Source organism: Equus caballus, chromosome 17 (assembly GCF_041296265.1).
Source record: "Equus caballus isolate H_3958 breed thoroughbred chromosome 17, TB-T2T, whole genome shotgun sequence".
NCBI classification, from domain to species: Eukaryota; Metazoa; Chordata; class Mammalia; order Perissodactyla; family Equidae; genus Equus; species Equus caballus.
The window spans coordinates 55,209,895-55,233,777 of NC_091700.1; the positions used below are offsets into that span (position 1 = coordinate 55,209,895).

A 23,883-nucleotide genomic window follows, 5' to 3' on the forward strand; every position below is an offset into this window, starting at 1 on the left:
GCTAGAAAAATTAATCCTGGAGCTTAGCATCTGGATGCTTCACCTGCCAGGCGGGCCCCAGTAGGTCTTTTTTATCACTGGGCCAGATTAAAAGAGAATGATGAGCAGAAGCAGTTCCGCACCACCAGTGACAAAAAGAAAAAGGGAAGAGACGTCCTCCACAGAGAGCAAATCTACCGACAGCCTCCAGGTGCTGATGTCCTGGAAACAGTGGACGGGAGCACTGTGCTATGTCCAGACATCAACTGAGCTGTCTGGCTGCTGGAGAAAGACTCAGGAACATCAGAAGCCACAGGGTAGGGCAGACTGAACATGTCCAGCTACGTTCAGGGTGCCACCTGTCAAGTTTTCACCTGAGCAGACAGAATTTTTAAGTATGTTCTTTGGTTTCAGGCTGCTGGCAACATTTGTCAGGACATCCCTCCCTGGTTTTTTTCCCCCCTGCCTTGTTTGTTTTGCACTTAACAGAAAAATCAAACTTTCCCATATCCGTGTGTCCTCTTGATCTTCTTGTCTTAAGAAAAATTTTAAACTCCAAACTTCTCTGGTCTTCGTAGGTGTTTGTTTTTTATATTTTAAAAATTCTGGTATGTTTAACATGTTGTTTTAAACATTAGAAATACAGTTACGTTATTGGGGAATTGGCCAGTGCTGGAAAAACAGTGCACTCCACCTCTCTAGACGAATTTGATGGGAGAGCAGAAGGCTGAAAAAACAGGAAGGAGGGCCAGGAGGACAGACCTGACTTGCAGGGCAAGAACCTCAAAGAAATAATGAGGTCCCAGGAGAGGTGGACCTCTGATGTAGGGAATTGAATCCTTTTCCAAAGCTTTCATAAGATGCATTTTTCTTTCTACTGCCAGATAAAGGTCTGTGTTTGTACAGGAGAAGAAAGAAGGGAGGGAGTGGAAACATTTGATGAAAAATGGAGGGGGAATGGCTCAGCGCTTTGCTTAGGTTTCAGGTAGGGTTTCCAAAAGTACCATGAGCAATTTAAACAATAAAAGTCTCTGCAATTAAGGAATAAACCAGGATGGAAACACACCTTTCAAGAGCTATTATTGGAAACAATGTTGTTTCTATTTAACAGACACAGCTAAAAGTGGGTGGCAAAGTAACACTTCATAAATTAGATCTCTGAATATGAAGCCATATTTTCTAAGTTTATGAGCTGGTGTTTTTACAAATGGAATATCTAAACTCTAATGTAAATTGCTTGAATTTGTGTGTGTCCTCTGAAAAAGAATAGCTGGCAAGCCAAATCTCAAGTTTTAGATTTATGTTCTCATAGCAAGATAAAATAATTATTTCTAAATGCGAATGGAAAATGCTTAGGACTGTTTGAATCTAAGCATGGTTAGTTGGCTTTTCTACAGGAATGACTTTTTAAAAAATCAACCTGTTCTATAAGGAAATGACACCCTCCTCAACTTCATCCCTCCTTCTCATTACTATGGGTGATTCTCTTATCATTTTGGAAACTATATATCCAAGCTTGCCTAGGATGGCCCCAGCTTATTCTTGCTATCCTGGTCAAATTCTTAACAGCACCTTTTATTCTCATGAGCATCCTGGTTTGGATGATAACTTATGTTGCCTTCTTACTTAGAGAGAACTGCAGTGCTCTGATGCACATAGGTTGAAGTCATAGACAGGCTTGGAAAGCCAGGAACTGACCAGAACAGCAGTCCTCGGGTGAGGCATGGACCTAAGCACAGGGCCCATGAAGGAGAGCCCAAACCGAGCTCAGTTGGAACTAGTAAGCCAGTGGCTCGTAGCTCCTAGTGTATCCCTTCACACTTTTTTTTATTATTGTTGTTAAAGTTTCAGTTCATATCTGTAGATCCTAGTTGTTAGTTTAGTTCTCTAAATGAGCCGCCACCACAGTATGACAACTGACAGGTGGATGGTGTAGTTCCACGACCGGGAAACAAATCCGGGCCGTGGCAGTGAGCGCACCGAATCTTAATTACTAGAGCACCATGGCTGGCTCGTCCCTTCACATTTAATAAAGTCTGGTTAGATGCTCAGAGTGCCCTCACCTAAATTATGCAGAATTGAACAAATGATCAGTGCCCACTTTATGTTTATGTTTAGTGAGCAAATATATATAATATCTACCATACACAATGCATTCTTCTTTAAGAGGGGATCAAACACATAACATCAATGATGTTTCAACCTCATAGAAAATATAAAACACACATGCATTCATACACAACTAACGTTTCAATGTTATAACATACTAAACTTTCTCACACCCTTTATTTTATCTGATCTTCTGGAAAGCATATTTTACAGTGAACAAAACCAAATTCAGAGAGATTCAGTGAGTCATTCAAGATCAGACAGCAAAGTAAGTAACAAAGCCAAGGTTCAAATTCATAGCTCCTAACCAAAGTTTCTTTGGCAATAGTTCTATTTCTTATAGGATGAGCTACACACAGGAAAGGATATGATCCAAGATTTCAATATGGCAAGAGGCAGAAGAGTAGAGGAAAAGAAGATTCTAGTCACAGGCCCTGTTAATTTAGACAAAGTTCTTGAGTTTCTATATCCTCCTTTGTGAAACAGATTAAATAGTTATAATACTCCATGACTTATCTCCCCTCCATGGTATCCCACAATGAAACAACCTTGAAAACTCAAAAAATGGTTCAAAGTTTATTCCCATCAGATACTAGAAATAATTAACGACTCCAAAGAAATTGTAACTAAACAAGGCATTTTTCTAAGGAAAAATACTAGGACTGGGCAGGAGGTAGCCAGACATCTATACTGGTACAGCCATACGAGTTAGTAAAATTTTGAAATTTTAATTTCAGCTGCCTAATTGCCACTTGCTCTAGTCCCTTGAGTGTTCCAGCCCCTCCCCTTGGATCTTCCAGATCTCTCCATGAGTCAGAAACTGAAGGGTTAACTTTGGCGGGTTAGTGCTTCAGTGCCAAAGCCAGAACCAGCCTTACTAATACGACTTCCGTCCTGCCTCATTGGAGACATTCCTGACCAATAAATGGAAGACTCCACTATGTGTTTGCAGTTCGCTTTCTGATGTAGCCAGAGTCATGTTGCCCACATGAGCCTACGTTCCTGCGATCCATGCCCATGTGAAAATAGTACCACCCTTTCTACCCATTGCAAGATAATAATTCCTGGAAATATAAAACATGTGGCTGGAAAGCGAAGCTTATGAAAATGTGATGCTTGACCTCCAGGGGCCTTAATGCAGCTGTAGAGATGGTCTAAGCTTGAGAGATCTGGGAGCAGTGAGAAGGTTGTTGATTATTTATTCACTATCATTGGCAAAGGAAAAAATAACGAGTGCTTCAATTATCCAGGAATTTATTCCTCAGCTCACAGCAATGTAATGCAATTGGAGCAGGAAACAGATCCCTCCAAAGCCAGCTGAACCTTATTACAGAAAGGCCATCTAAACACTAGGAATTTCAGAGACTCTTAACACCAACAACACTTGCCTCTGGTTTAAAATCTGAGACAGCTCCAACAGCTGTGAAGTGGACAGTGAGGCTAATCCAAGAGAAACTGCCAACACTGTTTGCATCCAAATGTCATGGTGGGACATACTCTGCTCATTCAGGGAAAGAAAACAATAAAACCAAAGAAAGGTAGGCATGATACTTATGAAAATAGTCTGCACTTTAAAAAAGGGTAAGGATGTAAGTACTAAAAATGCAAAAGAAAAGTATACTTTTGAAAAAAGATCTATTACAGAAAATGGTAAAATAATAAATTCTTTCTTGCAAGAACCTTATTCCCAATGAAACTGAAGAAAACATAGATCTATGAAGCAATATAATGTTAACATTTAGATAGAAAAGAAACTGGATCAGGGAGTTTTAAAAAAAGAACAAAAGACTATAATGATATAAAATTACAATAAAAGTAAATCATTCATTCAATATGTCTTTACAAAGAGCTAGGCACTCTCAGGATAAAGGATGAGCAAGATATTATTAGCAATATTATAGAAAATTAAGTCAGTCCAATAGGCAACGAACTTAAGAAGCACTTCAAGAAGGCAGAAGGTGTTGGTTCATAAACTAGCCCCTGTACACAGAGCACAAGGGGAAACTGAGGAAAGGAGCAGACCACACCAGATGGGTAGGTGGCAGTTTAACAAACAAGAGAAGTTAACTTAGAAGACTTGTCCTGGGCAGCAGCAATATGAGCAGATCTCTACACATGCTCGCCAAAATCTAAAAGCTTGTATAGAGGACTTACTTGGGTTCAGTCACGTATTCAGTCCAGATGATCTCAGCAACACCTTACTCGCAAGGCTGTGTCCTTGAAACCCGTTCCTACTGTGGGCAGAAGTACCTTCCAAGGCCAGGGGAGGAGGTAAGGAGCCTCTGATTGCCAGCATCCAACTCATGGGTCAACCAGCAGTCACATCCTCTCAATGACCTCCTCCAACAGAAAGAGAAGATAAGAAAAGTTTTGTAATTAAAATGGAAGGCAGAAAATAAAGATATAAGAAATGGATAATTGATTTCCTGAAAAAAAACACAACAAATATGACAGAATAAAAAATAAATGGTATAAAAGAGTAAAGCTTTCCTAATAGAGTCAAATGTTCTTATGTTTCCCCAATACGTTAAAATGTTTGTAATGTTTGCCTAAGTTATGTAAGGGAATCTAGGAAAGATTTCAAGAAAGACCTCAGGTCTTACATCAAAAGGTCTTACCTTTTTCTTATCATATTCTGGCGAAGTTGTGAATTTTTAAGACAGAAAGAGCAAATCCTACATTCCTGAGGCTGGGGGCAGGCCACACAGGAGTTCCAGCTCTCAGAAGAAAACCTCTGCCACTGGCCCTGGGCTTCTCTATAGCCTTAAAAATCATTTTCAAAAAGTTAAAAAAAAAAAAAAACACAACTTGGAGATATGTATTTTGGGGGAAAATAAAAAAAAGAGTTGCCACCAAACCCTGTGTTCTGCCAAGTGATCATTCAAGTAATGAGACAGGAGAAAATTATTCTTCGTAACGCACAGGCTCACAAAAGACATCCCCAGAGTTCTTTCTGAAAACGTTAACTGTTAAAAAGATCAATTAAAAAGAGAGCCAAGAAGTGAAGCTATGATATAAAAGGATGTACGGAAGGCATGGAACTCACTTCAACGTGATAATAATTGTAAAAGAAAATATGAAAAATGATTTAGAAAGAATAGGTACTTAGTGTTAATATATAATAATTTAATAATATCCTTTCATTCCGAAATCCCCTATCTAATCAAAAACGCTATGAAGCAGAAAGTGTGGATGAAAGTGGGCACTCGTGTAGCAGGAGGGTGGCAACCGTTTCTGGTTCATTCATGACACTGATAATCAGCAAAATATATGTTCAAATATGCCATTTTTTAATTTTAAAAGTAACCTCTAAAATACTGTTTTCAGAGGCTTTTTTCTTCCAAAAGATTAAGCCAAAAAAATTTAAATGAACACATTTCATATGACAGAAAGAGCAAAGAAAATTTTAAGAGAAGCAAAACACACAAAACAGCAAAATATAGAAATCTCCAAAGTGACAAAATAAAATCAGATGTAACATTTATAATCATAAACACCTCTGCTGAAAGATAGCTCTTAGACTCGGCCTCAAAACAGAAGCCAGTGGCGATAGGCCTCCTAAAACAAAATAGCAAAGAAAGGTTACAAGCAAATGTTTGAACAAAATGCTGCAGTTCAATCCAAGGAAAAAGAAACAGCCACATTATGTTAATAACAGAAAAGAAGCCTTCAACAAAAATTAAAATATGCATAATCTTATTTTTATATGAAGACACAATCTATACTAATGACACTGGAGTCATAAACAATTATACTTTATAATGTAATATAAAATAAATGAAGCAAAACCAATTAAAAATAAATAGAAACAATATAGGAGGTAGAGATTTTAACACAATGTTCACAGGCTTTAATAAGTAAATAATATTAAAAATGATATGAAAAATCCTAAATACTTAATAATGTTTTCAACATATTTATATTGAACTCTATATGGAAAATGGAAATACATGCACTTCTTTTTCTCAAGGATCTGTGGAACTTTTGCAAAAATAGTTCTTATATGATGCCATTAAAAAAAGTATAAGTAAAATTAAAAGAAAACTCCAAAAATTCCATGGTAAACATTCTTTGAAACTAATACACACGCAAAAAAAAATAAATAAATAAAAAAAACCGTACAAATAAATATCAAAACATCACACAAAAATTTCAAATATTTGAAAAATTTATCAGCCTCATAAAGAGCTATACTAAAAATCAAAATAACCATTATAGAAAAATTTTTAAGTAGCACAAATGTTAAAACTGCATGCAAAACACCTGGGAAATGGCCAAAGTTACTCAAAAGACTAATTTTCTTGATCTTAAATGTTTTTGTTATTTAAAAAAAGAAAAAAGAAATAAAGGAGAAAAATGTTAACTAAATCTGTAATTCCACAAATTGTAAAGGAAGAATAACAAAATAATTTTAGGGAAATTAGAAGAAACGATTTTTTTTAAATGCGTGAATCAACAATTTAAGGTAAAAATTAAAAAGCAGAATTAATGAATCTAAAAAGGAGTTATTTGAAAATAAAAGAAATCAGTCAAAATAACTAGTCTCTAAAAGAATGTAATTTAAAATAAAATCCTAATACTAAAATTTAGAATGAGACAGGATACATAGCACAGTACACAAACGATTAAAAATAATACCAGGTATTAGCCTATGCTAAATCTTTGAAAATATCAGTATAAAAGACATTTTTCTTCCTAGGAAATATAATTAACAAAATTGACCCAGAAGAGGTAGAAATCACTGAAGGAATCTAAAAGTTAATTAGTTAATCACTCGGCAAAAATGTGCCAAATTAAAGCAACAAGGTATAGTGCTATACAACCCCTCTGGAAAATAAAAATATATGATTAGTTTTCCAGTTTATGTTACTATTTTTTGCATAACCTTAATATCTAAATATAACAATAGATAAAATAGAAATTCGGGCCAACTTCACATATACATACACATTTGAAAATTTTAAGTAAAAATTGGTGAAATTTATTACAGCATTATATTTCAAAAATGGTTCACCATGATTGTCAGATCTATTTTTGTAATGCAGTCAAACCTTATTTTATATTAAGAAATCTAAGTTATCAAATAATCGAAAAGAAAACAAAAGTTACTTCAATCCATACTGAAAGGAATTTGCTAAAATTCTACACATATCCCAACATAGTAACAAAGATTCTCCAAAAAAACTGAGATCCAGGAAATCTCCAAAAAATCACAGCAAGAATTTCAGAGTCCTCTCATCTAAATTTGCTATTATATCACTCTATATACGGCTGCATTGTGAACTGAGACCCAACTGACAAGTCTAGCCCTTCCATCAGCTTAGGTTACTTGATTCAAAGAAGATTCCTCATCCATATCCCTAATAAAAATCTATCCTGATGAAAGCTTCTTATAGTAATGAAACTGGCTCAACACAAGGTTGACTTAAGGGAAGCCATATGGTAGAAAAGAGACCATGTTGTAACTTTGAACAACCTCTAACTAACTAACCCAGCTGGATTTGCACCTTCCAGGAGATCCACCTGATCTGTAGATTTTATGACCCCTGCTAGTGCATATACCTCCCAGCTGTGGTAAGACGATAACTTCATTCTGTTGAGTTCCCTAGGAATGTGATGACCGCCCCCAAACAGAGAGTCTATGCTGATAGCCATCATCAACGAAACGGAAAGATCTAGTGTGGCGATTCCCAGTCTGTAACACCAGAGGGTCAACACTCTTAACCCCTCCCCTATAACCCACTGGCCTATATAACTGCTTCAAGATTGTGTGCCCTCCTTAAGACGATTCTTTTGGACATTAGTCAGCCATCTTCCCTCTTGCTAGCAAGCTGTAATAAAATGCTCTTTCTCTGACACCATCTTGCCTCTTGAAGATTTGCTTTTGTCTTGCAGCAAGCAGACCGTGCCCTCTGTGCCATAACAGTAACACTGCGGTCCACTGCCTAGATCCTCCCTTCCAGGAAGAACTTGGTGCCCTAACGCTGGGAGCCAGCCCTCTTCTTTCAGCCAGTTAGGGATCATCTCAAATGCAGAGAACTGCCTCAACCCGGGTCAGACCTTTTCTGAGGTAGCCCACATTCAACACAGGAGTATAAAGTGCTGGCCATCCTGACTGAACCCAGGACAACTCTGAAGGGCCGGTCTTGCCCTGGAGCTTTGGGATCAACAGAAACAATCACTGGGACTGTATTGCAGCTCAGCCTCTTCCTCTGCCCAACCCTGCTTTCTTCCCTTCCATTGCACAAGTGTTCATCCAAAAGGTGCTCCTTAATAAGCATCCTGCCAGCTAAACTCCATCTCAAGAGTCTGCTTCTTAAGTAACTTGACCTATAATATTATAACAAAATGATGTTATCTTATTCAGTGCCTGCCCCTAACATTAGGCCAGGCATTACCTCTTGGGGCAGGGACTTTAGAAAAGTGTCAGGAACACAGTCCTGCATTGCCACCTCAGGGATAGCGACTCATCTTTGTTCAATTTCTGATGCATTGTTCAGAGCCTCAGTTTCTCATCTGTAAAGTGTAGAAATCTAAGAGATTTTCCGATTCTAAAATCTCATATGATGACATTTTCAAGCAAATATACTAGATTTAGGACTTTAATATCCACACACCCATTTAGCTGGTTTTCTGAACATAATAATATAATCACTTAGGAAAAATAAATTGTTGGATAGTTTGAGGTCGACCCCAGAATAGTTATTTAGGGAGCCAGTTGGATTAGGAGAGGTAGTGAACATTATCTTCATTTATTCATCTACCAACTTATTTATTCATCAACTACTTATTGAGCAACTACCATGTGCCAAGTAGTATGAGATGTTCTAAAATCAGTAAGACATAGCCTCTACCCTTGAGAAGCCAACAATTTAATGAAGAAAATGGATATCTAAAAATAATATAACAATAATCCACTAAGATAATTTCAGCAATAAAAAGCTATACATACATACCTATGATAAAGTTTAATTTATAAATTTGGCACTGTAAGAGATTAACAACAATAACTAATAATAAAATAGAACAATTATAACAGTATACTGTAATAAAAGTTTCCATAGATCTTAGAAACCTCAACATATGATTTCCTTTCTCATTAAGTTGAGAGTTTTCACCTTTTCACTTAGAGGAAGCATTTTAGGGCTTCACTTTGGAATACCCAATTGTCATCAGCACTACTAGTGTGCTTTGGGGACATTATTAAGTAAAATAAGGGTTACTTGAATGCAAGCACTGCGATATCATGATGATGGGTCTGATAACCGAGAGGACTACTAAGTGACTAATGGGTAGCATGAACCGTGTGGATACACTGGACAGAGGAATGATTCACGTCCAGGGCTGAACAGAGCAGGATGACATGAGATTTCATCACATTACTCAGGACGGCATCAATTTAAAACTTATGAATTGCTTATTTCTGGAATTTTCCATTTAATATTTTCTAACTGATTGACTGCAAGTAACAGAACCCACGGAAAGTGAAACCATGGATAAACAGGGACTACTGTGTAAGCCGATAAGTGTCTCAAAGCATGTTCAAAAAAGGCTTAGCAAATCCATTCAAGCAGTGATAACTGTGCCTCACTGAGCTGCCCTACCCTTCTCCCACATGCTCAAGATTATGATTCTCTAGATGTAGGGCATGGTCCAGAAATCTGCCAGCCAATCTGATCGTGTTGACTTGCAGCTGGAGTCTGCAGATTACACTTCAAGAGCTACCAGGGGTGCCAATACTTTCTAATATGCCTAGGACAGCCTTACTTTCACCTATTATCACAGCATAATTAGCAATAATTTCCCCATTCGCTCTCAGAAGTGTGCTTGTTTGGAGGGTAAATTATTCCTGTCATTCTGGTCTCACATAGGTATCATGAAGGTGCCCCTGGACCACAGAGAATAGGAATAAGGAATAAGGAATGGTCTAAGGAGGGAAGGCTCTGGCCCCTCCCCTGATTCAGCTGGATCAGTGTTAGACATTAGGCCTCTGCTAGAGATTTTTTCTGAAGAACAAGTTCTGATACCTACAAATGGAAATGAAAATAGAAAATCATTGAATGATTTTAACATGCACTGACACGGTCAGATGGGTGGATGACCTTAACAGACAGAACATCTTGGTAGCTGTATAGACTATGAAGTAGAAGTGGGCAATCCAAATAGGAAGCTGGTCAGCTGTCCAGTGGAGGAATGATGGAAGCCCTAAATAAGATAATGAGATGATGGGAAATATTTGAGAAATTTTGAAATTGGCATGACTTAGTAATTAATTTTATAGAAGTGGGGTGAAAGACAGGAGTAAGTTATGGATGACTCCCATGTGAACATAAACCACTAAATAAAAGACCCCAGGATACATTCCGTGAATGCTTTATTATTTAACGGCTTAGGAAAATCTTCTGCAAAGGGCAAAGAGGATTTAGTGAGAAAGGCCAAATCTCTTGCCTACATATACGATAATAACAGCATTTTATTCCACTTATAAGAATGTTCTGTTTCATTAAACTTTACTAAGCATTTTTAGATTGTCAGATCATACCCAAAAAATAAAACGATAATGCTGAGATCCAGAATCATAATGAAGCCAAAATTTACTAGTGTTGTATATAAGTGTTTAATCTTAATTCTAAACTGGAATGAATTCAGGATTTGGAGAACTGAAGATTACACAATTTTGAGAGATATCTTTTTAAAAAAAGAATACCAAATTGGGTATAAAAATAAATTTTTACTTAAGAAAATAAAAATTATAAATTACAAGTTTTAAAAATATGAAAATATCACAAACAAAACACAGAAAATACAAGATAATATATTTACTAATTATCTGCTTAACATCTCCCTATAATACTTTTCCCGTATAATTGGCTATATCCTCTTTGATCACCTCTTCATAAGACAAGATTCTATATCATTTTCTATAGCAGAGTTTCTCAGGTTTCAAAATCTTGGCACTATTAACACTTTGAGCTGGGTAATTTTTTGTTGGGAGCAGGCAAAATGGAGAGGGGAGACACGCTGTCCTATGCATTGTAGGAATTCTCGCAGCATCTCTGACCTTTACCTACTAGATGCCAGTAGCATCCCCATAGTTGTGACCATCAAAAATGTCTCCAGATATTGTCAGATATTCCCGGGGTTGGGGGGATCACACCTGGTTGAGAATTGCTGTTGCGTAGAAAAAAGAGAACATGTCTCAGTCGGCTAGGCTGCCATAACAAAATATTGTAGACGGGCTTTTCAGTTCGAGCACGAAGATGGTGAAGCCCAATGCCGAGAAGCCTGAGGAGTTCAAGTCCGGCATCTCCCAGACGCTTCTTTAGCTGGAGCTGAATTCGGACCTTAAGGCCCAGCTGAGGGAGCTGAACATCACGGCAGCCAAGGAAATACAAGTTGGTGGTGGTCGGAAAGCTATTTTCTTTATTCCTGTTCCTCAACTGAAATCTTTCCAGAAAACCCAAGTCTGGCTAGTACGCGAATTCGAGAAAAAGTTCAGTGGGAAGCACGTAGTCTTCACTGCTCAGGGGAGAATTCTGCCTAAGCCAACTCAAAAAACCCGCACAAAAAACAGGCCAAAGCATCCCAGGAGCCGCACTCTGACTGCCATGCACGATGCGATCCTGGAGGAGTTGATTTTCCCAAAGGAAATTGTGAAACGTCATGAAACTGGATGGCAGCCAGCTCACAAAGGTCCATCTGGACCAGGCATAGCAGAACAATGTGGAACACGAGGTTGAAACTTTTCATGGTGTTTATAAGAAGCTCACGGGCAAAGACGTTAATTATGAATTCCCACAGTTTCAGTTGTAAACAAAAATGACTAAATAAAATATCATTCACAATAAAAGACAGAACGAAAACCCAAAAAAACCACAGAAATTTATTTTCTCACAATTCTGGAGGCTGAAAAGACCAAGATCAAGGTTCAGACAGGGTTCCCTTGCTGGCGAGGACCCTCTGCCTGGCCTACAGACAGCTGCCTTCTCACTGTGTCCTTACATGGTGGCGGGAGGGGGGAGGGCAAGCTCTGATATCTCCTTATTAGGACATTAATCCTATGGACCCATTCTTATGACCTCATTTTATCTTAACTACCTTCTTCTTGTTCCCATCTCCAAATACAGTCACACTGAGCATTAAGGTCTCAACATACAAAATTTTGGGGAAATACAATTCAGTCCATTCACAGATAGATAATCAAATCTTTTCTCTAGCATGATGGACCAAAAGAAATTTTTTCAGTGTTTTGCAAAAGTTTCTATAAGCTTCACGTCTCTTTACTGGTAATGTGTAAATTTTTAGAATTGCTAAATTTGAGAAAATATCAAGTGTCTTTCATAACTAATCTATAAGATTTTAAGACATTTCAAATTTTCTGGAACAATGATTAATCTTGTGTTCTTTGAATTAATGCCACTTGTTTACCAGTTTGTCACAGATGTCTTTATTGTAGCAGTATGAGTTTTACGTTACTACTGTAGAAGTCAGATTTTCATGTCACATCAGCAAGACATTAATACGAAATCTGCATAGGTCAAGCTGTCTCAGACAGGGGGAACAGCACAAACAAAGGTCTGTCCCGGCAATGACAGTCTATTTGGGTGGAGTGTGGTATCTATCAGTAGGGCTGCAGTGGATGAGAACATTAGAAAAAACGCTCTGGAGTCAGGATGGGAGGTGGGAAATATTGTCAAATGCTAGGAAGTCATTGAAAATAGATGACCTTGATCTGAAGTTTGGATTAAGGAATCAAAGAATATTTGATGGACTACTAGGCAGATGAAAGGCAACACAGTGTAGTGTAAAAATCATTGGTATCAGAGTCAGTCAAACCTTAGTTTAAACAAAGATCTGACAGAGACTAGTTTGTGAAATCTTTAACTGTGTCATTTCAGAGAGCTAGACACCAAGATGGAATTAGATGTGCAAGAGATTTATTGAGGGGAATGCCCACGGGAGATAAAGAAGAGGGGGAACAGAAGGTATAGAGAACCTTTCAAATATGATGAAGATCTGATACCTGTGAAAGGAAAGAGAGAAGGAAGGAGAATCCTAAGACTGCAGTGCAGCTCTGAGAAAGCCACGGCTCCAGGGCACAGATTGCCCATTCTGCATCGGGCAGGAATGGTCTGGCTCTAGAGCTCCAGCCATGCTCAGTCATTGGCTGAGAGCAGCTTAGGGAGAGCATGGTCTTGGCGTGATTCTGTGGTAGATCTGAAGGTGCAGTAGCTGGAGGAAATATGACAACGTGTTCTCTAGAAGGGAGATCTAAGCTGTGCACCTTCAAGGCTGGCCCACCAGGCATGGCTTGCTCATAGAAGTAATTGCTAGGCACGTAAATCCATTCCAATAAACCTAAACTAAATGTATCTCACTCACATTCTCCTTAGTCATATCCAAATAAATGTCCTGGCCCACTGCAATACCATCAGACATGAGTGGAAATATGACAGAGTCAGGGTGAAAAGACACAGTGGTCTTCATGGGCTGCAGTTAAAACATCTTACTTTTGCAAATTTACCAAAGTGTATGTCTATGTGAACACATTGCTGGAGCCACTGCCAGGGCATCAAAAGGGGCCCATGCAAATGAAGACCCTGAAACTTAAGATTCTTTAGCTTCATATAAATCCATTTCTCATGCCAGCGATGGTCGTAATTTTTTATTGAACAGGACTAGCATTGAGACTTAGTCCCACTCCTAAATCCCCAAAGCTTTCAGCTAACTAATACTAGGACAGGATGAGTGGATCTGGAAAAACAGAAGTGCTATCCCCTCCTAGAATACAAAATCCCCAAGTTCAATGGGACCAGGGAGCTCTCATTTTTCAACTTGGGCCAGATCCCAATATCTAAGGGTTTGATTTAAGGGAGAAAGGCAGGTGCACCTGGGATGAGGAAGTTCAATGCGGGGCAGTTCTCAGTACAATGTGTAGGAGAGCTCCAGATAAGAGAGGTCCATATAGGACAACATAAACCAAAAAAGACCAAAAGTGGGATCCAAACCAGGTTAAGGGGCTGGCAGGATCTAAAAGAGGGACCTAGAGTCCTAGTCAACAGGTAGGGCTAGCCTCTAGACTTAGGGGAGGGGCTAAAGTGTTGAGGAGAGCACCAGTAAGCCAGACCTCCTGGTCAGCTGCCTGACTCTACTGGTGCATAGTGAGGATGGACAAGCTAGACTGTGAATTCACTATCACTGGTGAGGAAGGAGCTGCTGAACTGTTACCACAGGTTCCCCATTGCCTCAGGGGTGGATTAAGGGAAGACAGGCTTTTATTACCCACACCTAGGAAGAGCAGGGCAAGGAAGACAGGTAATGAATGGGGAATTACATCCATGCTGAGCAAGACTATCAGGCATCCAAGCCTCAAAGCTCTAAATGTCCTAATCACCATCTCCAAGCTATCAAGATACTAATAAAAGGAACGCTTAGCCAAGAGGAGACCCTGAGAGGCACAGAAAAAGAGTTACCAGAGGAGGACGAAAACAACTATGGTGAGTGTGTACACTAGCACATCCACTTTACTCGTATAAAATGAGATGTAAACAAGTTAGAAAATAATCCTGTAGGAGAGATCAAGAGAAAAAGCAAAATAGCAACAGAGAAATGGCAAAGAGTTCCTCAGGAGAGTCACAGAGAAGTGGCCCTTTACAATTGCAGCATTTGTATAAAATCCAGGAGTAAGCAACAAAATTGCCACATCTTTAAGTTTAAATATCTCTTTCTTAAACAGAGTTAATTTGTGTCCCAGGTACCTGGTTATGGGTCTCATGTTTCCCCTAAAAAATACCTTAGAACCTATAAGTGGGCAGAAGGAATTAGGGATTTTCTCCAGCCATAAATTATTTATCACCTTATTCCGCTCTCTCTTTACCTTCATTGGGATGCTTCCAAAGTGACAAAGAAACCTATTTACTGTTAATTGATTACCACTCTAAATTCATTGACATTGCAGCAGTAACAAGCATCTGAAGTAGTTCGGTTGAGATTAGCTGTATCACATCACAGGAGAGGAGGCAAGATGTGGCTACCATAAGTTCTCACTGACAGTGGACTTCCAATTTCAAGTGCATATGCTTCGAAATTCAATACGACAGTCTTAATTTGTCTGAAAGACAAGTTAAAGTGCAGAGCTTCATCTTTGCAGCACAAATGATGGTCCATGGGAATTGTCAGGAAGAAAGAGTCCTTACCTGTTCCACTATATGTTAAAACTTACTAAAAATAGATAAAAACTCTTGAGAACATATCTGTTGATGGCATTGAAAAAGTTTTCATTTTTATTCAATTCTAGCTCCCCAAATATAATAAGCATTAACCTTTAAAGCAAATAAAATAAATGCAGCAGAATCTAGTGTTACATGGGAATAAGACAAAAATTCTACACTAAAAATGAGCACTATGAAGATGCATTTTATTTCACAGTATTTTTGCTGGAAATGCGTTGTTCATAATATTATCCATTCAATAGTAAGGTTTTACTGTAGAAATTGCAACTCGCCAAAATTGGGAATATTTCTTATCAAAGCCCTAGTTAATTGTAAGAGTGCCTGATGTCAGCAGTTACAAGAGCAAAGAAAAAATAGATAAAATTAATATACTTAAGAACTTTAACCCAACGTACAAGAATGACGTTATATCGCAAATATTTTTAACATCAATTTATTCATTCAACAAATACAAATTGAATTCCTAGTTCAAGGCAAGCATTATTCTAACTGGAAGCAAATCTGAGAAAAAGCTCACGTCCTTATAGATTGTACATGCAAAGCAGGATGGAGAGTGTTGTGGGAAAAACTGTAAATAAATGTATTCAATGTTAAGCAATGATGCACGCTATGGAGGAAAGTGAGTTGAAGTTTGAGGAGAGTGTTGCCATTTTATAATAAGTAGTCAAGAAAGACTTTCTGACAAGGTGTTATTTTAGCAGAAATGTCAAACAAGTGTGGAAATAAACCACTTACCTATCTGGGAGAAGAGAGTTCTATGCAGAAAGAATAGCAAGATGACAGTTTATTGGCATGTTTGAGAACTAAAATGTGGCCAATGTGACTAGCGCCAAGTAGGTGGGGGAGAAAAGTTGGCCATGATGTCAGAGTTCGGATCAAGCAGGGTGAGGGAAGCCATTGTATAGACTTTGGATTTTACATTGTAAGTGGGCCAGTCTGGCTCCTCTGAAAAGAATGAGAACAAGAGGATGGGGAGAAGGTGGGGGGCGGGAGGGGCAGGTAAGACGACTAGTTACAAGGTTATTGCCGTAGTCCATTTAAAAGATGTTGGGAGGTGACAGTGGAGGGTGTGACAATTCAAAGGCAGGACTGACGTATATCCCGATGTCAATTTCCATAGAGAAAGAGGAGTCAAGGATAGCTGAGGTTTATGTCCTGGAGTTGCCATTTGTTAAGAAAGGGAAGGCTGTAGAGGAAGGTGTGCAGATTTGAGGCGGGAAAGTTGAGTTCCATTTTGATCACATCAGAATTGAGATGGCTATTAGATATCAAAGGGGAAATGCATGTGTGTATGTGTATGTCTTTCACTGGTCCTATTACTGAGAAAAATCATTGTTACTTCTAGTAAGGATTGAATCATGGATTAAAAAAAAAAAATCTGAGGAGGAGATGCCTGAGGCATGGTGGAAATACTGAAAGACTACCAAACTGAAAGAGTTAAAATGCCACTAGCTGAAAGATCTCAGGGTGTCAAAGAACCTTTCAGAGACTCAGGAGTCTCTCATCTCTAAAATAAAGAAGGAGGACTAAATTCCATGAATGGATGACTCAGCTCTTCCAAATTCAAAGAGGATATAACTCCTCCCAAACCATTCCCCACAAATAGATCCCTCTTGTCCATCCCAGAAAGAAAACACTATTTTGTAGATGATGACAATTTCCTCCTATGGGACTCAGGACTTGTTTCAAGGCTAAAGTTCAGAAAGGCCTGTGCAGAGGCCACACAATGGAGAGGGAGAAATGCACAAGCATCAGTTCCGGCGTGTTCCAATCCTGGCTCTTCTGGCAGGAGCTTGGTAACCTTGCTCAGATCTCAAGAAGTCTGAAGTGTCCTTATTTATAAGAGAAACCAAATAATATTGTTCTCACATAGTGGCTGTGAAGATCTAAGAATTAAAGAATTTAACACCACGTAATATGGTATATAGTATAGTGTGATTTAGACTCTACCATATGATTAAGAACATACCATAATTGTTAGTTCCCTCCTTTCTCATTCCTATCTCCCCACTCGACAGCTAGAGGGGAGCTGGACAAGAACCAAGTCCTTTTGTGTCAGGATATGATTAGTCATGTAGTGAATGAGTGAGAGCTCTCAAGGATCGAATTAATTTACACAGTGGGGAGGCCAAGAGAACTATATTTTTAGCATCTACTATATGCTAGGTATTTTGTAAACATTGCTTGAATTAATCTCCATAACAAACATACAAGGTAAATATTTTCATCCTATTTAATAAATAAGGAATCTGAGGCTCTGAAAGGTTAAGTAATTCAAGTAACTCACCCAAGATCATGCAACCAGCAGTTGTTTCACAGACATGCTTGATTCTGCAACCTCTTTTCACTCCATCGCTTTTTCTCTCTTGATGCTGTTCCCCACCCTGCCTGGGTTGCCTAGCACTGTTTTGAAACATTATGGTGGGACCAGGTCTCCAGACTAAGAATAGCCTGTGAACATGACCTGTCTAGACACGTGCCTGTCCTTGCCTCTCTCTTCTCTGAGTCCCACCTGCCACTGTGCTCTGTCTGCACTTCAGTTTTTATGATCAAAGCCCCTCTTTAAATCACTGTTATTCCTGATCAGTCATCTAGGCATGTCTCCAGCCGGCAGCCTGGTCTACAAATCTACCAGCAATCTCCTTTGACCATTGGTATTCAACTTTGTAGAAACCTAGACGTCATCTTTAAGTTTTCCCTCTGTCACTCCTTATGTCCAATTCATCACCAAGCTCTGTTGTTTCTACATCCAAAATAACTCTTGAATCTTCCCACTTCTCTCTCTTTCTATAACCATCATCCTACTCCAGGTCATCAATCACCTCTCACCTGGATTTCTGTAACAGCCTCCTTACTGTTCTTCCTAATTTCTCTCTTCCCCAACCTTAATCTAGTCTCCATATAACAAAGTAAGATTTTTAAAGCAGAAACGAATTAGGCACCACTCCCTCCCCCTTTAAAATAACTTCCAGAGCTTGCCACTGCACTTCAAATATAATCCTTGGCCTTTTGGGTAGCATATACCACCCACAGGCCTGCATGACCCGGCTCTTACTCTGCTTGCCCCAGTCATAGCAGCCTCCTTCTACTTCCAGGAGAGGCAAAGCTCCTTTCTCTCTGAGATGTCACGCTGCTTCCCCTCCTCAAGCGCGCCCAGCTATTTCTCGTCCTTCCGGTTCCTACATAAATGTTACCTCTCTTTCTACACTCATTTCCATCGCTTTATAACAATTCACAGCTTGTCATTGCATATAGTTGGCTGCCAAAAGAAAGGAGAAAAGCCTTCGAGGCAGAGGTAAGAGAAAATGCAAGCATGTGCAAGGGTTCTGACCTGAGGCAGGAAAAAGACACGTGTGTTTGTGAAATTGAAAGGAAAATTTTTCAAAAGATGGCTTTTGTGTCTCCCATCAAGACTGTAGACTCCATGGATGCAGAGTCATATCTGTCTCCTTCACCTGTTCACGTAGCCTGGTACATACATGGCCTGATACATCGGAGTCACCCAGTACACATGCAGGACACGACTTATCGCCCTTAAAATCAGGTGTAAGTCACTCTGGATATTACTGATTAGTGCTTACTCAGTTTAATCTTTTTCTCAACAGCACAGAAAATATGTGGTATTTTCCTCAGAAGCTTGTATTACCTACCTCACATACACATGCTTTATTTGTAGGTACTGATGCTTATCTGCGCATAATTTTGTTATCTTGGTTCAGACTTAACCTTCATTTAATGAATCCATCACCCACTTTCTTCTCTAAACTGTGCTCCTACCCCAGCTCTGCTCTCCACAGGCTGTGGTCGATCGGAAATGTCATGTGGCCTCATCTTGGCTGACACGTAACTCACAAAAATAAGTATGTTGGCAATTCTTTCTCGGACTTGCTACTCTGACAAAGGCCTTATGAATATTTTATAAATATTTACTGATGGTGTGATTACAAAGAACTAATAAGCCTGACTTCTTATTTCATGAAATTTATTTCAAAAGTCTGCATTTATTCAACCTAAAATTGTTATTTATACAATGATATTTGTATTAATTTTCAAAAAGCCAAGGTAAAGACATAAAGTGGTAAATAGCATATTTTAGAATTCTGTGGAATTCAGAATAAATCCAATGTAAATATAAAATAACAGCTATTATTGAACACCTATTTAGTGTTTATATTTGTGCTAAATTATTTCACATATATCTTTAGTCCTATACAGAAGATATTATTAGGTTTTATAAAAGAGAAAATTTAGGTTTACTGAAATTAAGAAAATTTTTCAATAGCATAGAGTGGCAGAACCACAACTGTAATCACAAACCGGAGTCAGTTTAATGAATGAAGACCCTAGTTTTACAAGTAATTGAGTTTATGGGACCAGAATGTAAGTAAAGATATCTAGTTTTAAAAATGATCAGGTTTCGGGGCTGGCCCCGTGGCTGAATGGTTAAGTTCACACGCTCTGCTGCAGGCAGCCCAGTGTTTCGTTGGTTTGAATCCTGTGCGCGGACATGGCACTGCTCATTGAACCACACTGAGGCAGCGTCCCACATGCCACAACTAGAAGGACACACAATGAAGAATATACAACTATGTACTGGGGGGCTTTGGGGAGAAAAAGGAAAAAATAAAATCTTTTAGAAAAAATGATCGGGTTTGTCGTCTATTGCTATGCTAATGCTACAGGAAAATAGCTCCAAGATCTCAGTGGCTGAAGCAATGAGCATTTGTTTTTTTCATTCATGGGACTATGCATCAACAGTGGTTCCGCTGATCTTGGCTGATCTCACTTAGATTCTTCTGGGCTTGGCTGGACTCCAGTTGCAAGTCAAATTCAGGTCTGTTCTACATTTCTTCATCATTCTGAGGCAAGAACTACCTGGGACAGGGGGCAGAAGTACAAGAGACTAAAACAAGTGGCAGCAAATGACAACACATTTAAAGCTTTTGGTTACTTTCACATTTCACTGGCCAAAGCAGGTGACATGACCAGGTCCAAGTCAAGTAGCCAAGGAATTACATTTCACCAAATGGACTATGTGAGGTACTACAAAGTTACATAGTAAAAAGCATGAATGTATAAACCTATAATAAGAAGAGAGTGAAGAACTGGGAACCGTAGTACAATCCACTACAGCATTCATGTCTAGCTGCTGAGTTCAAGGAGCAGTCTTGGATCCAGCTACTTAAAGACAAAATAAAAGGAATAGATTAGATCAACTCTTTTAAAACCAGTTTATTGACAAAAATACTTATTCTGAGATGTGCATTTACATATAAACTTAAAGATAAGTACATACAACTATTTTGAGAATATTATTAAAAGAATGTATCAAAAAATAGAAGCTGGCAGTTCCAAAACTCTCCTATCCAATGTAAAATTGATTTACAGCAAGTCATTTTTAAACTGTCACATCAATAGCCATTAGCTACTAAAATTTATCATAAGGTGTTAATTCGTAGGTCTTGCCAGTAGAAAGATATTAAAGATCAATACAAAAATAATGAGATCCTATTTAATATGGATTTAATATGATAGGCTGGAAGAAAGTGTTCAAATTCATGAACGTACAAAAAGCTAGGAACTATCTTGAAAAAGTTGCTCATATTGTAGTATCTCTGAAAAAGTAAGAAAGCTACAATTTATAAAAGATGATCAAAGATCTTGGGTAAAATTTTTAAATGCTAGAAATGAAGTGAGAAAGGAAGAAACACATGCACAAAATCACTCAATTAATATCTTAGGCTGCCCTGGTGGTGTAGCAGTTAAGTTCACATGCTCTGCTTTAGCCCGGGGATCACCGGTTCAGATCCCGGGTGTGGACATATGCACCACTTATCAAGCCATGCTATGGCAAGTATCCCACATATAAAATAGAGGAAGATAGGCATGGATGTTAGCTCAGGGCCAGCCTTCCTCAGCAAAAAGAGGAGGATTGGTGGCAGATGTTAGCTTAGGGCTAACCTTCCTCAAAAAGGAAAATCTTAGGCCAAAGGAGATAAGAGCAAAAATTACAACAGCAAAAAGCCACCAAAATATTAATATGAATAACACAATTAAATGACCTTTCATACCTATTGTAAAACTAAAAATAAAACAAGCAGATAACAAGTGAAAATATTCATCATTGCCATTAGGTGAACATCATTCCAAACATCTTATGCACATCCTATCTATATACAAGGAAGAGAGGGAGGGAGGGAGGGAGGGAAGAAAGGAGAGGGGAAAGAAAGAAAAAGGGAAAGAGAGAGAAAAATTTTTCAAATCTGGAACCATACCAATGTTACTTTTAACAAACAAATGTTAAATTTCCTTTGAATTATTTTTCCTTTGAAAAAAATGCAACTGAAGAGAATGCTGAACTTAAACTTTTTCTCTACCAGAGAGATATTAGCATTTTAAATATTAAGAAATTGGCTTTAAATTTTTAAGAGGTTGGAATCATTATGCTATTTAACAAACATATGTTAACTTCAGAAGAACATACCAATGCCTTGCTACAAAAGATGAAGAAATTAGTCTACTTCCAATTCTTCCCACTTCTTGATTTTTTTAAAAATTGTACTCAATTACTTCATCGTGGTTTATAACATTTACCTTTTCCTACCTCGTCTCCCACTGGCTCAAGGCAGCCATGATAAGTCTCTTGTTATTTCTTATTCCTGCCAAGGTCGTTCCTGCCTTGGGTTCCTCTTACTTACTTCTCCCTCTTCCTGGCACTTTCTGACCCCAAATATTTGCCAGGCTGATATATTTTTGATATTCAGGTCTCAGCTCAAATGTCACCCTCAAACAGAGGCTTCCCTGACCTCTGACCTGCAAGATGCTCCACGTATCACCTCGTTTTATTTTCTTTAGAGCATTTATCATTATCAAAAATTCCCTTGTTCACACTTTATTTTCTGTCTTCCACACTACTGTGTAAATTCCATGATAGCAGAAATGCTTAGTTACCACTTCTTTTCAGGACTGTGACCCTTGGGAGGAAATCTGTAGTTTTCTCTGGATTGGAGAAGACTTGCAGAAGATCCCTGCAAACTCTCTTGTCTCAAGCTAGGCAGTCAGGATTCGGGAGTTTTATTTAATATTTTGCAGTTTCGTGTGGTTTCTCTATCCTCGTTGCACTAATGACAGTTTTTAAAGGGTTTACCTCTATTTTTCTTCTTGTTGCTCTTCCAGATTTTGACACATTTTAAGAGAGGAAATTTAACTAAAATCCTTCCACACCAACATCACCAATTTGCATCCTGCAAACATAGTAAATATTTTAATTTTCCTCTTCAATTTGTTTATACAAGACTGAACTTAAAAGGAAGAGGTGATGATGGAAGCTAAGCAATGTGAACCACTTACCACCATTGTGAGTAGCCGATGCCTTTGGGAGTCAAACAAAGAACATAGACTCTTTCTCCCATAAAAAATGAATAGGCAGACCCATAAACGCAGTCCCTGGAAGTCCATTCATGGGCTCCTTTGAGAACCATGAACCACATATAAAGAACTCTGAGGGAATATGGATTTTAGGTCCGATTTCTCCACATTAACATTTTGAACCTCTCTCTCAATATACATGTAATACATTTTTCAATAATCTGAATTATTCAAGCCAAAATAAATTCTGCCACACTCTACCAGGAATTATCTAATTATAGCTATGACAATAAGTTAAAATTGGTAAAGTGTTAAGAACAGTGCCTGGCATATATGGAGCACTATATACATGTTTGACAAATGTATTAAAAAATCAAACTGTTTTGAAATAACCCTGGTGCTCTTCTTAGCTGCTCAAGACATATGGATGCTGTGTAGCATAATTGCTAGTGAAACAAAATATATGCCCTGGTACCTATATTCCAAATGCATGCTACTACTGCAAAAAAAACATGAGCTAAGCTGACACAGCGGTGCAGCGATTTTACGGCTGTGATGTCAAGGACGGTAGAGAAACTCAAGCAGAAACTACATAGTTGATTTCAAACCCTTCCCAGGAACCCAAGAGTATAAGCTTCTCCCTTTTCCTAGTCCAGAGTTCCTGATTTCTTGGCTTTTCTTCCAAGTTGTCATGGTGCTAGTAAGTACCAGAGAGGTAAGATAGACATAGAATATTGGCGTGATAAGATTATGTAGGAGTAGCAGTACCTGGAAGTCTTCTTCTCCATGCAACCTGATTAATCTATTTGTATAAAAGTTATGTTCTTTCCATTAATTGCTCTTTTTTTTTTTTTTTCAGTGAGGAAGATTGGCCCTGAGCTAACATCTGTGCCAATCTTCCTCTGTTTTTTTTGTATGTGGGATGCCGCCACAGCATGATTTGACGAGTGGTGCGTGAGATTGTGCCCAGGATCCGAACCCGCAAACCCTGGACTACAGAAGCAGAGCAAACGAATTTAACCCACTACATCAGTGGGCTGGCCCCTGCATTCATTACATATTTTTTGGAACAAAATCTTCCAAATTGCTCCTAGACTTTTCCCAAAGTGGAAGCAATTAGGTTCCCTCTCTTTAAAAATCTGCGTGTTTTGTCCCTAAGTATAATGTTATTACCATTAACTAAGTGTACTCTTGC

General features: G+C 38.5%; 1 pseudogene; it reads left to right on the forward strand.

Annotated features, from left to right (window-relative positions):
* Positions 1–100: 100 nt before the first annotated feature.
* Positions 101–11,901, forward strand: LOC100063199 (small ribosomal subunit protein eS7-like; annotated as a pseudogene).
* Positions 11,902–23,883: the final 11,982 nt, after the last annotated feature.